The sequence below is a fragment of the Serinus canaria genome, chromosome Z (genome assembly GCF_022539315.1).
Source record: "Serinus canaria isolate serCan28SL12 chromosome Z, serCan2020, whole genome shotgun sequence".
Lineage (NCBI taxonomy): Eukaryota > Metazoa > Chordata > Aves > Passeriformes > Fringillidae > Serinus > Serinus canaria.
Window position 1 is genome coordinate 58176825 of NC_066343.1, and position 12923 is coordinate 58189747.

A 12923-nucleotide genomic window follows, 5' to 3' on the forward strand; every position below is an offset into this window, starting at 1 on the left:
AGCCCTCATTATCCTAAGCAGAAATCAGCAGAAAAAGGGAGTTCTATCTTACAGAGAGAAACAGAAATGGAGAAAAGCCTGCGCTTATGCTAACAGAAGTTCTTCAGTTTCCTGAGGGGGGATTGGGGTCCCCCAATCTACTAGATTAGAGGTAACACAGTTTTTAGTTTAAACTTTTCTAACATCACTTTTCAAATAACAGCATGCATATGAATTTAAAGCATTCTCTATCTTCATGTTGAGCCTACACTGGTAAAAACCAAGCAGGAGAACTTTGTTGATAATGGCACTGTGTGTTAATGCAGAGAACACAGACCTTCTCTATATTCAGGCTGCAGCCAATTAGTCATGGGGAAAAGGAGGAGATACACTGAATTATCCAGGGAAAGCCAAAATAATTGAAATTTGTGTTTGTAAACAACTCATAAATTAAATATTTTAATAATTTAAATATTTCAGCCTTGATCTGTCATGGACAGCATCTCTCACATATGCAAAATTAGTTTATGGAAAATGCTTTGATATAATCTGACACCATGTCAGAGCATATCAGAGGCTTAAAGAAAACTCTGTTTTCAGAGAAGCAAATTATTGGGTTCCTACTCCAGACAGGTGTCTATCCCACTCATGTCAGAGAAGCATTGTAAGGTGAGAGTTGCCACTGAGATGTATATACAACATAGAGATCCAAATCCAATTGAGATTGCACGGAGTAGGCCAAATTATTCACTGAATACATTTCATATACCTCTGCCTTACTGACCTCATACTGAAAATGTCTATGCAGAGTTTAAGCCTGTTCTATGTCCTTAAACATAGATAATGTTAATTATTTATTCTCGTGTGGGATAGAGGGAACTGCAGTGAGTTAATGCAAAGCAAGATATGCATTTCAAAAAGGACATGTACAAGCAATCAGGACTGTGATGGATGATCTGTGGAGATGTGTTGCCTGATTTCGGCCTTTCATTTAGATATTGGATAATATATCAGGTGCAATATAAATGTTATTCCTTCAGAAAAAGGAGTGTAAGGAGTGTTATAACAGTCAAGATAAATGATTTTGTTTTATGTAGCAGGTAAGGGGAGATGAGTAATCCTCTCTAAACAAACCAGAACAATATTATAGTAGGTGAAAGATGATAAGTAGAAACGGTTAAATGAAATCTTATTTAGTTGCATAATATTATAGAAATGACAGTTATATATTATTTATTGAAGGAAGCAGAATCCTGCACCCCACAGATCTCTGGAGAGTTGTTGGTAATAAGGACAATGTTCTCTTCATAGTGATGCTCTGCTTCATTATTAATGAGCAGTCTCATGAATTAACCACCTCTGAAAGTGCACGCAGCACAACTGCCTTTAGGAAGCTACTTTGTTATTCACAGAATCCAAGAACCCTGAGGCTGGAAGGAGGCTGGAAAGAGCCTGGGAGATCACCTCCTCTCTCTGCCTGCTACAGACCTCAACATTGTAAAGCTTTCAAGCGTCTTCAGCAATGGTGAAAGATTGGCTTACATGGCTGTGCTACACCATATGTGATTGTGATTGACTGCAAAGTGGTTTTGTCTTCCTCTACCTTGATTAGACAGCTATAACAACTAAAACATCTGAAAAGGAGAGCAGGTTTCCAGGAAGCACAAGTAGCAAACCCAAATACACATTACGCTTATCATATACTATGTCCAGGGCATATTGAGCTGCCAGCTCTTTTGGATGCCTCTAGGGAAGTGCACCGGTGCTTGTGGCAGCAGGAGGGCTGGAGGAGAAAACATATTGAAGAGAAGGGTTTTGGAGCAGTCTAATGGATAGTTTTGCTTAGGGCAAAATGTTTGAACTTACTGACTGGCGCTTCCCTGGTCAGCTGTCTCTCTCACATGTGGGATGTACTTGTACCAAAGGCAAATTTTGCACATCCACAACTAGCAAACCACTCGAAAACACTGTTTGCTGTTCCCCTGATCCTTCTCAGATCTTTGATCTGCAGCAGCATCTGAGGAAAAGCTCCTGCAGAGCACAGGAGGTCCTTGAGAGCAGCCTTTGCGTTCATGTGGGTGCGGGGAGGCTCAGGCTCCAGCTCACATGGATTCCAGCAGTTCTACAAGACAGGGGTGAAAAGCACCAGCTCCTCTGTCCCAGAGCTGTCCTTACAAAGCAGTCTCCAGCATGTCCTCCGCAGGGTGCTCGCTTTTTCTGCATTCACAGACCCAGCTACAGGTTATCTTGTGGCTAAGAGCCTGTAGAAAACTGGTTCCATGGGCTGGGATTGATTGCTCCAGGCCTTGTCTTGGGCAACTGCCTGCTAAAGAATAAGGAGATTTGAAAAGACATTATTGACTCAGCTGCAACATTCAGAAGGTCTTCAGCAGAGGCAGGGCAGCATCTAGTCTTAGTATGGTATCCAAAAACAGCTTGCTCCATTGTTTTCTCTAGGTGTGCCTTTCTTCTTTGTTACCAGGGAAGGGTTGGGGTAGATGAATATACACTTGTCTAGTACTAGCTGCTCAGCATGGAAATGTGAAGATTTCACTCTGGATGTTATAAGCTGCTCTCTGTACTACCACATTAAGGTTGCAGTGTCAGCACTGCCATCAGACTGTATATTTTTGGAAAAGACCCTGATTGTCCAGTACCTCACCAGTTGCTAAATTAGTACAAAACAGGAGTCAGATTCTGCCATTTAGATGCTTTATACAATGTCAAAGGAGAAAGACAGGCAGATGATTTTAGATGTATTTTAGGGCACCTGCTTGCAGGACAAAAACACAGTAGCACTACACAGGGGAAGGACTGTACTAACAGCCTCTGCCTCTGCTGCCTCCAGCTCCAACACTGCCATGCTGTATCACCATGGCTCTATAAAGCAAAGTGCACCCAGTGAGAGCAATAAGGCATCCACAGTTTATGGAAATGAAGCAGGACTGGGAAATTTATATTAGAGTCCCATTTTTGACAATGCCAAGCATCACCTGGTGCTGCTGAAGATGCAGGGGTTTCACACTCTTTGCACTCACACAGAGCCAGATAAGCAGGAGTCCTGCTGAAGGCAGGCCCAAAGTGGAAGGGGTTTTGTTCCCTGCTCAGATCTGACATCCAGCCTTGAGGCAAATGGGGCACCTGACAACCCCCTATCAGCCCCACTGGGATACAGAATGAGAGGAACCTTTGTCCCTTCAGGAATGTGAGCTTCTTGCTGCAGCAACCCCTGTAGAAATGGGTGATGCTGTTATGGAAAGACTGTTTGGGATGAATACTGTCATAGCTCCCAAATGGAACGTTCTCAAGACAGATAGACCAGGTTGAGCTCATGGGGCAAATGTATGGGCAGGGGAGGGGCTGCAGCTGTGAGAGTAAGGGGTGAGCTACAAGTTTTTGCTGTCAGGGAACGGAGATGAAAGCCCAGTCACCTAAATGCCCAAGGAACGATTAATAAAGGTTAAAGACTTTGGTAGGTCTAAATGGGAGCCAGCCTAAATCCATGGGCATGTTACATTTAAAATTTATTTTAAAAGTCAAATTAATGAAAATTAGCTTAAACATTCAGTGGTTGTGGAAGCATCGTCCACTTATGGTAGGAGAGATTTGTGATTAAGTGTACAAACAGTAACAGGTTACATTAACTCTGTTTGCTTCCGTGTTTCTTTGAAATTAAAATATGATGAAAGTAGAATGAAAATAGTCCTTAGTTTTGACATGGCAATAGGCTTCAATTGAAAGAACTTCCATTCTGATGAGTAAATTAAGGACATATGAAGGACAAAATGTTTAATCCATAATCAGCCAAAAAGTTGGATTCAGGGAAGTGTTATCAACAAATTGGAATTCTGTTGAAGGCTACAGTGATCTGTGCCTGAATACTCTCTATATACAGTATTTTCAACTATAATTTTGATAAGGGAATAAGTGGCGCACCTGCAAAATTGTCTGAAAAGTATCACCTGGCTTTTGGAGGACAGGATAAAAAATAATAAAAAAAGAAGGAAGACCTTTCTAGACTGAAAATGGGACTAAAATTGAGCAAATGGGATTGAATAAAGACAGCTGTGATGTATTATGAAGTAGAGATCAGTGTGCTGATGCAAAGTGAGTAGGCAGCGGTCGTGCCATAGGACACCAGGCTTGTGGTGGAGGCAAGAACAAAAGGCTGTGACAAAAATGGCAAGAGTTATACTGTTAAATATTATCAGGGCTACCATGTGAAAGTTGTGGGAGGCAGTTCTTCTGTATTTGCTCGGGTAAGGCTTTTCAGCTAAAGGGAATTATCTGCACTTGGACTCAGCACTTATAAACAAATACAGGAAAGTCCAAAGAGGTTCAGAGAGCAAAAAGAGAAAATGCAGCTTGTGAGGAGCTGGATTTTTTTCTGACTCAAAAAGAGAGTACTGGAAAGGGACGTACTAGCTGTAACTGGAACAAAATCCAAGAATAAACTGCTTGCCAAATTCAGCATGGGTGGGATAAGGTGTAATTAAGTTAAAGGTCTGCATGGTTAGATAGAAGGAAAAGTTTTCTAACTCCAGAAGTAGTAGCTACAGTTGCTTAAGATCATTATGGCAACCATGTCTTCCCTATGTCTACATCCCTGTCAATGTATAAATGCTGTTTGGGGTGCTGTGGTTATGCTTGATATGCTTTTATGTCCTTACAATTATATGGGAATGTAGAGCTTTCTAGCTCTACTTTTCTAACTGTTACTGTGCAAAACCTCCTCTGCAACTGTGATCTAAATCCTACGACATCTTTTAATTAGGAAGTTCCCTTCCTGCATATATTGCAACAATTTAAAATAAAATTTTGGTACTAACAATGATCATTTTTAGGATAAGCATAATCTCTTTTACTTATTGCTCTTAATACTTCTCAAAAAATGGAAGTTATTATGGTCCTTATTCATAAAGCAGATGGACAGGAATGTTATGGGATTGCTGAGTGTTTGTAAAGTACTCTGGTAGTAAAACCAGGCACATAACCAGGGAGACATGTCTCCCAGGCCTTTCCTTGTTGCCAGACCACATTATTTATCCAATAAATTATGCTGGTAAGGATGGAGTACCTAATTCACAGCTCAGGCACAGATTGTTTTTTCTAGTAGCATGGAGAAACCATAATTTTCTGAATCCAGAGGAAGTCCTAGTTGGTGACAGGCCAAGGTAAAATCCCTTCCAAATATCTCTCACAGAATGCAGGTTAATACAACCTGAGAATTCAGGCCACGATGTTAAAGTATAATTACCTCCTTTTTTCTCTGATGAAAAAACATGTTGTTCTGATTGTGAAACTCTCTATGATTTGATTTGGAAAAGTAAGAATACTTGATGTCAACAGAAACTAATATTGTCTAATTAATTAATGTACCTCATGATGCAATATGTAATATAATATGTTTTCTCACAGTATTGTGCTTTCACAGAGCTGCCATTCACTGTAAAGGTTACTATCTTCTTTTTTATTCCAGTACAAAAGCTAACTGTAAAACTGGAAATCTTTCTGGGAAATTTCTTGGATACACAAAGAGCATACAGGCCTGTTTTTCAATTTTCAGTTCTTTCTGAGATTCATATAAAGGGTTTTTTGTCAGCTTCCCATAGCTAGATATGCAGAACCAGGTCCTCCAGGGTTGCGGTTTATTTTGCAACGTTCTCACAACTTTTATAATTGCAGATGTACATTTAGATAAAGTGTGAGTTGTTTTGCAAGTGTCTGTTACAATTTGCAGATTCCTGTGTTTCTTGGTTTGCTGCTTTAAAAAAATCCTGCCTATATAAGAGTAAAACCAGTGAATGCCACAAAAGTGCTGCTTTTCCAATGTTCTTGCTTTCTGTTTTTTACAGACTGCTGTGTGAAAAGCTATGTCACACTTTACATATGAGTAAGGAGGAAATAGCTTGACCCCGTTGATTAATTATTGTTTTGACATTCAGTGTTTGCTTTGGAAAAACTTCTGAAAATCTTATGAAGAGATGAATGCTTCATCCTGCTGGATATCCTTCACATATCAAAAAAAATTTGTTTCAGTCACCTCACCATGGCATTTTCCATTCTTTTTGTATTCTTTCTTTCTTTCTGTATCAATAACAAGCAGCCTGTGCTTGACAAGACCAAAAAATAGCCATACAATATAGTCCAGACAAAGAAATTGCAGTATCTTCAAAGAAGATTTCTTCATTCTTCTAGCTACAATTAGATGCCCAATGCTCCAGGAAGAGTCTGTTAGAGAAGATAGTTATCTAGCATGCTATTGTGCAATTCGGTAGTACCTGCCTGCACCCAGAACCCAGCCTTCCCAGAAGTGTCAGAGCTGGCAGTGACAGCTAAACACAAATGCTTTATTTAGGATAAACAGATTCTGGAATGACCACACAGCTGCGTTCACACCTCTTACTGGTGTCAAATGGCTAACATCAAGACTAGCATAAACTTTTATCAATATAATAGGGAGGGAAGGAGGAGAAACATCACCATTTATCCTGATTCAACAAATGTCTGAGTGTCTATGGCAGCAGGAGATGGTGACCCACACAGTGATGGCATGTACACATACTGGGGTGTGCAAGGCAAGCATGTGTGTTCAATGCTCAGGAACATGCCCACAGGAGACAAACTTTGGCACTGGGCATAAACATGTCTAAGATAGAAGCAATGCATCTGTGTTCTGTTTAACTTGGTCAAATAATATCTCTCATTTGTCATTCAAGTTGTTAGAATATTAATATTTCACATTATAGATGCAAATTAGTCAAACCACGTTTGTTCAATAATTTAAATCCCGTGGTGTTTCAGGAAATAGTTGGTTAAATTATTGATTATTATTTCTATATTATTTACTCAGTCTTAATAAATCACTGAAGTGTTGGTCTGAGTAAGTTTGCTCCCACTGGTGTTGCAGCAGTGTCCATATATATGCTTCAGTCGCATGATGCACCTCCCTGATGGTTTTTGGTTCACAACACCACTGCTGGTGTGCACTCATGCCAAGTGCACTGACTTCTTAGACTTCCCTGGTTTGCAAGTAGTGCCTTATAAGCAACCCTGTTTCGGTACTCATTTATGCAAATTTACTCATGATACAAATATTAGCAAGAAATAAATACAACTTATATAAGTGTGAAATCACCCACATTTTACCCGAGCCTGAACGTGAAGGGACAGCCTCATCGCACGACAATTGAAAGTGTGAAACCGCCTGCGACTGCTAAATCATCTAGCTTTATTTATTTAGGTGAAGTAAAATATCCCTGTGCTTTCAACAGCCTTCTGTCTGCATCTAGCCAGACGCCTTCCTGCTGCAGGACACCCCGCCGCTCCCTGAGCCCTCGCCTCGGGAGGAGCTGGCTCTGCTCAGGGGAAGCCAGGAAGCGGAGGAGGGCGCGGCGCCAGGGCCGGTCTCTGTGTCGTGGGTCAGGATGGCCCCAGGGAGGCTGCTGCTAGGACAGGGCACAGCGAGGGGACACTCCAGGGCCCAGGCGCTGCGGGACATGGCGCACATTATCCCGGCAGATGCGCTCCCGCTGGCCCTGCTGCTGGGTGCGGGGCTGCTCGCAGGGACGGCGCAGGTGAGTGATGCTGAGGGCCGGCGAGATTGTTCTGATAGTCTCACAAAGACTGGTCTCACTCCCTCCTCCATGGAGGGTCCTGTCGAGCTTGCTCTCGACAGTGCATTCACCATGCTTGCCGCCTCTCAGCAGACAGCTGCGTCTGCTTTTCTGCCGCTGAGCAGCTGCGAGGGGACGTGGTCACAAGTTTCCATCCCTGATCTTTTGCAGTTTCTATAAGTCACTTGGGCAGGAACCTGAACAGGAAATATTTTCAAGAGTGCAAGGTGCATTTTAGTAGCAGAACTGAAACCATCAATGTCAAGACTGAAAAACAGATGGCTGATAAAAGTAAAATACAGTTCGTTCAGGAAGCACATAAATTGATGCAGGATGTTAATAACTCAGTGGCTTGGGTGGCTGCACTGCTTCTGAGACAACAAGACCACCCCACTCCTACAGAGCACAACTCAGCTTTCTGTAGGGCTCCTCTCTGCAGAAGGTCATGCTGTTCCTCTTGGCTTCATCTGAAGTCTGCCTCTACCTTGGGAGGCCAAGGATCAGCCAGCACTGGGAAAGGAAGCTCTGAATATTGTAAAGAAACTGGTTTTGCCATGGGGACCTTTACATAGCCATCTGTAAGAACGAGAGTTCTCTGGCCTGATCCTGACCACATCACTTGTGGGCAACTGCATAAAAATCAGGGATACTGCCTGGCAAGGGTGGCCCTGGGGTGTCCTGGAGCAGAATGCCCTCTTGGGGCCTCTCACTGGGGTGCAGGGGATCTCTCAGCTCCCTGGCAAGCCATCTCTGGGGTCAGTAGTTCAGGGTGGGACAGCACTGTGAAATGTTTTTCAAACCCTTGTGTCCTAAAGAATATGGTGCAGCCTTACCAGCAGGCTCACAGCACCAGAAAACTGGGATGCCTTGAAGCTGCCCTTACCACAGAGAGCCTATCATACACCGCTACTCCCTCATCTCTAAGCTCTTACACGGAGACTAGCTTTTTTGCTTTTTCAGAAAAAAAAACATTATCAGTTTTTGACAAAGCAGTTCTTAAAGAAGTGGCTTATTTTTCAACAGAAGGAAAAAATTATCTTAATGGAAATATCACTTCCCAATTTGTTCTGCTGAGCAGCAGAGATGTGCAGAGCAAAGCAGAGATCTGCAGATGAGGAGCTTGGTCAGCAGCTTCTCCCGGCAAAGTCAAAGCACTAGTAGTTCATATGTGGAAAGAATGCCAGGAAGCCAGAATTATATTCCCATGGCTGTGTGAAAAATCCTCATATCATATAACAATACTCATTAAGAAGCATCCACTGGGTATCACAAACTTGACGCTCCTGATGTAATTAGGAGCAGCACGGGTATAAATTGTTTCATATTTAAAGAATGACTAATTATTTAAATTTCTGCAAGTAACTGCAAGTCGAAATTCCTCAGCAATCTCTGAGCAGTTGCAGCCTGCTTTGAACATGCCCTGCTCAGGATGATGAAATCAAGAAGGCTTACAGCAACTTTGACTGAAAAAAAAACCCAACCCCAACCCCCAACAAACAAACAGACAAACAGACAGACAAACAAAACAAAACAAACAAAACAAAAAACCCAACCCAAACCCAAAATCTAAACCAAAAAAACCCCCAAACATTTCTTCAGAGCAGCAGATGTGAGAAAACACCACAGTTGTTTGGAGTGCTTTTAGACTCAAGTCTTTCTGGTGCTGGGAAGGAATCTTTGGGGCTGTCGGGGTTCACTGCTGACACAGGAGGCTCGGCTCCCGGGTGAACAGACCACAGAGACAGGGGCTGGTGCTCTGAGCTTCACCTCTCTGCTGGGTGACAGCTCCAGCCCCTCCGCCTGCTTCTCGGGCTTGTTTGGTTTGGTTTTGCTAAGCGCTGCTGCTTTCAGTTCCTCTACAATAACGGAGCTTGTGTACAGAAAGGTCATCCTCAGGTCAAGCCAGGATCCTTTATCTTTTTTTCAAACCTGGTATGCAGACAAGCCTTATCCTGTAGAGATAAATTGAATTTAGGCATTTTGAAAAAGATACTGGAAAATGTTAAAAATAATCATTGGACCATAGCTTTTGAATCCCTTCTTTTTCTGTGAGCATTGTTAATGTGTAGTAAATGTGGAATAAATGCCCAGTGTCCCTGAAAAGAGCACAATAGCATAGCACATCTGGATCAGAATGGGTTTATAAAAAACATTATTAAAATGAACTGACAGGATTAACCGCTGTAACTGAAGAAAATAAAATCCACATTTCCCCATTGAATGTGAGCTGCATTTTTACCATATAGGGAAGTATGTGTCTCTTTTCAGTTGCTAGCAAGAATTGATCCAAACAATTCTTTTCCTGATTTTAACTTCAAGGCTAATCAGTGTAATCATTTTCTGTGACAACCCAGAGAGCTCTGTAGTGGTGATGGTTGTTGTTTTGCTAAACATCTCCCTGTGAAATAGATTTTGGCCAAAGGCAATGTCATGTGTTGTCCCCCCTCCTGTGTCTCATTGTTGTGTATCTAAAGTCTGTGCCCAAGGGCGGCTTTTTTCTCTCTGGGTATCTGGATATTTCTCTGGGTAAAGGTATTAAACAATTCTGCTTTGCTGCTGCTATGCCCTAATTAGGCAGTTAAAAATGGGGTTAGCAATGGCGTGGAGGATTTGTTTCAGGTGCTGGGTGCTCACCAAAGAGTTCTCTTGGTCAGCGTGCTCAAGAGTGTTAGGGTCTGGAGTGAGTCTGTAGACTCAGTCCTCTTTTGGTGGACACCACGTAAGCATGTGTGTCCTGCAAAAAGTGTGCTTGTCCTGCAGGTCTTTGATTCTGCAGAGGAAGAGCAGCCTGGAGCTGAAGTGTGCTCAGATAGATGCTGATGTAAGTTACATTTGTCCCAAAAGGGTAAATATCAGAGCAGCAGTCCCAGAAAGTGTCAAGTTTGCTGGGCCATGTTGCACTGCTGTAAGGCCACTGCCCTGGGAGGGTGTGGGATTAACTCAGAGAGACCCAGAATGCAGTAACATCAATTGCCAGCACCCAGTCTGGTGTCCAGCTTGCCATGGCCAAGCTCATCAGCCGAGAGGAGGCTCTCACTGAACAAGAGACATGTGTGAAATGTGACTTGTAACACTAGCCCAAGACTACAAATCCCTCCCCTTGATCCCACTGGCCCTGCAATGCCTCTCTTTCCTGGCAGAAGGGGCAATCTTCTAGGGAATTCACTGTCTGTCCCATTCCTTCCAGGAGCCCAACTTGCAGACAGCAAAGCAACCATGCTTCAGCCCAACTCCACCATGGTAAACCAAGGGAACACCCTGGATAGTAGGAGGGGACACTGGGGTCCTCCAGGAAAGGCACAACCAAAGAAACTGAGAGGATTCTTCTTTCAGCCACAGAAGAAAGGTAAATCATTTCACTGATGGACCACCATGCTTTAGTTTTTATTTGTCATTACTGATTTTAACAAAGCCCTGGCTTGCTGAAGTTACAGTTTTGTGGGATATATCTTCTGTTGTGAGATCTGGAATTAGTGTTAACTTCTGTGGGACCAGGGTTGAACCTCGTGGCCACAGCCCATCCATGCATTTTATTTTCACTTCATCCAACCTGGGAGTAGTATAACCAGTCCTGGGACTGCCTGTACAATGCAAGGGCATCTTGAGGGCCATAAGGGGCCCCAGATACCAGGGGATTCTATGATGTAGAATCAGACCCTACAGATGCAGGTGTAATAGATGATCAAGTATGAAGAAGTTTGCATGGCTACAGTTGGTGAGAGAGCAAAGGGGACTCTTACCAGCATGATGCCAGCAGTCATGTAGTTTGAGTGAAAGCAGGCAAGTTGGCTCTTTGGCCATGGTGACTGACTCTCTTTCTGCAGCTGGATTCATGGGGGGCAAGGCACCCATAGATCTTTTATTTTTGGAGACAACAGAAGAACAGCAGAAGTTTTTTGGCTGCCCAGCCAAAACTCCAATGTGTCAGACCAGAGCTAAACTGTTGGGGAAGGTCAATGGAATACTGTCAGAGTAAGGAGGTGTAGGATATTTGTGAATATTATACAGCCATTCCAGCTGTGCCATCTCCCTGTACAGCCATGCCACAGTGGGCAAGTTCTGAGTCATGGACAGGTCCAGTTGGCCCCAGGCAGAGCCTGCCTGACCCTGGTATTTAACTGGAAAGTAGAGAAGGCATCTATCTGCACTGCCAAGCAGAACAAGGCACCTTTGATTCCTAGCCATGACTCCCTCCACCTCAAAATGTGGAGGGATTTTTAGAGAAAGAAAAAGGCAGGATTACACACATTTACCACTCCCTTTCCCTTTGTTCTCACCCAGTCCTCTGCACTGTTTCATTAGGACAGTATCTGGCTCCTGCAATGTACATGAACACATCCACAAAATGCAGTGAGTCAAACTAACTATCCATCTTCTTCTGCAGGTATCTTGGTTTTCTGGATATCCAGCATATCTGAGCACCTGCTTAGACATTGCCAGAATTTGACATGGGAGTATAAAATGATAAATCCTTTCTATATCTCTGGGATTCATTACAAAGTGCAAGGAATCTGTGCAAAATGAGATCATCCAGCCAAAGAGAGTGTGAGAGACAGCTGAAATGAGGAATATACACCTGCACCAGGCAATTCAGCAGCAAGTTATGAATAATTACCTCTCTGCCTGCTGATTATCCAGCATTATGCCCAAGAGGAAAGAGAAGTATTCTCTTCTGCAAGTTGTTGGTAGCCCCGCAGTCTGCAGACATGGCAAGAAGCAAAAAAGTTGTTGCTATCCTCGACATCAGAAAGTTTTCCCTTGGGCCAGGGGCCTTTAAAAAAGCACCAGGATAGCTTTGGTTTGCTCAAGTTGAGGCACTACCAAACCTGTATAGTAGGTTTGCAGTGTAAAACGTTAGAAAAGTATTCAGTGAGCCAAAAGTCCAGTTGTCTCTGGTGTAACCAGCTGAATTAAGTAGAGCTACATGGGGAGAGGGTGGAGGCTGTGAATTTCATCAGTCTGAGAGATATCTTTGAAACCCTCTCATTTTCATCACAGAAAAGAGGAACATCTGGACATATTGTGCAAGGGCCACATTCTGCTTCAGTCGTGTTGAGGCAAACCCAGAGTTATCCCAATGGGACAATTCAAGATTTACCCCAGGATAAACAAGCACAGGATCTATCACCATATTTTTGATTTTGTTTTGTAAGCTTAACCTGTTTGTGCCCTGTGTGCACTAATGTTCTGAATTGTTTTCTCCTTAAATGAGACACAGGAGCAGGAGGGAAAATCTAAGAAGTCTCCAGTTTTTCATTCAATTGAGATTTTCATAATTCTTAGCATTCTCCAAAAACCTTTGCCTTTCTGAACTTCTTTTCTCCCCTC